We start from the raw sequence: 2,960 nt of genomic DNA, 5'->3' as shown, positions 1-2,960 counted from the left end.
CCAATATCTCTGCTAGTCTAATAACACACACACACACACACACACACACACACACACACACACACACAGGTGAGTCCACTCACTCGACTGCAGCCAAACAAAAGGCGAGAAGGAAGGAGACAAATCATTTTTACCTTTCAGTTTGATTAAATCTTGCTGTGAATTCTTTTTCTTGTCTCTGATTTGTACGTGTGTGTTATTGTTGGCAATATTAAGACAGCTAATGGTCAACTTCACATTGGAAGTTCTGAGGTGTAACCTGGCAAGCATAAAGGTTGACTGAAGAGTAATCTGCTCTCACTTTAAACCAGAACAATGGTCTTTGTTCTTTGCCGTGAATGTGTCAGAGGTGTCAAATGTGAAAATTACAAACTGATCGTGCCTACGCTGTCACTGTGAAGAGTAACGTTCCCACACCAAAAAGTGAAGAAACACTAAGTCTGCTTAAGTACAAGTCTGCAGTGGAGGTGTCAAACACGTAATGTACAAACAGACATTAGAGTGGACAGAAACTAATTATTTCTTAGCTTTTATTGATGGGCCTTAATCACCAAGAGGAAATCAGTAACAGGTCTGTGTTGCTGACGTTGATGTACAGACATATTGACAACCTGAAGAGTTTCACACTGCATACTGATAGACAGAACATTGTGCAAGGACTACAGCAAGGGATGTTTAGGACAGAAGATAAGTGCTGATGCCAAGAAGAGTTATTATTTATCTCCCTTTTTAAAATAATTAATCAGTTAAAGGTGGGGTAGGTAATTTTGGAGAAACCAGCTCGAGTGCGATAGAATTTGAAAATACACAGCCGGAAAANTTGATATCACGATTATTAAAAACGATTATTCATTTACTTTGAAAACATCCATTTATTGAAAAAAAATGTTGAACTTAAAGTTCAGGGTTAAAAACATACTGTTCAACATTTTTTTTCAATAAATGGATGTTTTCAAAGTAAATGAATAATCGTTTTTAATAATCGTGATATCAATTATTGACCCCAAATAATCGAGATTATGATTTTTGCCATAATCGAGCAGCCCTACGTGACACACCAAGAAAAAACAGAGAGGCTTACTGATGGACTGACAATGGGGAAATGGAATTTCCCACGTTTAAAAAAATGCATATTTAATTTGATTAATAAGGTAATGCGCTCTCATTTTGTGTCTTTGTCGTCAACGATCTAACTTAATGTCCTGTAGTTTAATGATACTGTCATCTGATACATGGATAAATGATTTTTGCCCACAAATTAGATTTATCACATAAGTGGTTAAAGGATTGACATTTCTATAAAAGTCTGATCAAAAAGAATCGTGATAGAACAAATTATAAGAGATGATAATCATCAGATGTGTAGGTGGACCAGTCACTCAACAGCAACAGAACTTTTCACAGCAAACTCGAAAACATGATGTTGTTCGCTGAGCAGCGGTATCAAAGCGAAATAAAGAAGCCCGTGGGCGCTTTAACGTCATTCCATGAAATATTTTTTTTGAGACAAGAAAAAAAAAGCTTTAAAACTGTTATTTTCTCTCCCCATCAACACCCTAATGCACACATGCAAATATTATGCTAATGGTATGTTAATTGGTGGAGTAGCTGCAAAGCAACCCTGCTGTTCAAATGACTGGTGAGAAAATAGGTGGGGTCAGTCGCAAGCTGTAAAAGCAGCTCCAACACAAATAAACAAAACCCTCGGGGATTAACGGAACAAGGGCCAGTGATAAACGGATGAGAAGAGAGACAGGGAATACAACAGGCGGTGAGCGAGGGGACGAGGGAATCAGCGAGGGGAGATGGAAATATGAGGAAGACGAGCAGAAAGGGAATAAGTGGGGGGGAGAAGAGTTTAGACAGGGGATTAAAAGGGGACACGGCTAGGAGAACACCAATGTGAGATGAATATGAAGGGAGAACAGGACAGAGACAGGTTACACATATCAGCATGAAGGGAATAGAAGGGAAGCAGAAAAGCAAAGTTAGGACACTAAGTGTAAACAGAGGTAGAATGAATGAGGGATACTTTAAGGGAGAATACTATGAGAGCAGCAGGGTAGTGAGCGGCAGAAGCTCAGTGTGTTGGGACTTGGCTCGGAAACCGAAGGGTCGCTGGTTCAAACCCTGATCAGACAAAAAGTACAGAGTGGACTGCCGACCCTGCTGAGGTGCTAGGAACTCCTAACTGCTCCCTGGTGCCGTAAAGCATGGCAATATCTTTGTTGTGCCACTTTTACATACAAAGAAAAGCAAGTTTGTATTCAGACCGTATAGGTATGTATCTTTGTTGACGACTGAATTTCCCCTTGTGGGATTATTAAAGTGGCTTTTCTTTCTCCCTAAGGTCATCAATGAATGGAATAAATGATCCAGTACTAAAAAAACTGTTATATTATGCTCCCTTCTCACAGTTTATCAAGATTTCTTTGAATGCAGCTTTCATGTTTTAGTCCGTAGCTGATGGGCCTTGAATTGCTAACTTTAGATCCAAAGTAAATTAACAGATATTTACAGGTTAATGCAATTTGTTACATCCACCGTAAATAGACACATTTCTACAGGTTCACTGAAATTGAATAAAAGTATTGCTCCTATAGTTCACTGTTGAATAACGGTGCAGTGTTTGTCAAACACTGAAAAAGAAAGGGACATCGTTCATCACATGTCATTTGTTAGACGCTTTATCCAAAGCGACTTACATACATTCAGTACTTTGGACAATCCCCACAGGAACAATTTGGGGTGAAGTGTCTTGCCCAGGGACACAACGACATGCTGACATGCAGTGGGACTCGAACTTGCTACCCCCTGATTCGAAGTCCAGCACACTACCACTGAGCCACAGCCGCCCTTTTAAAGACAATATACTATAGTATAGTGGATAGATTAATTCCACCGTTGTAATAATACAACAGTTGGATGTAAACAACAGTTTTCAGGACCCAGTGTTAACC

The sequence above is a fragment of the Notothenia coriiceps genome, unplaced genomic scaffold (genome assembly GCF_000735185.1).
Source record: "Notothenia coriiceps isolate Sejong01 unplaced genomic scaffold, NC01 NC01_scaffold00037244, whole genome shotgun sequence".
Classification (NCBI taxonomy): domain Eukaryota; kingdom Metazoa; phylum Chordata; class Actinopteri; order Perciformes; family Nototheniidae; genus Notothenia; species Notothenia coriiceps.
Note: the sequence above shows the minus strand (reverse complement) of the source record.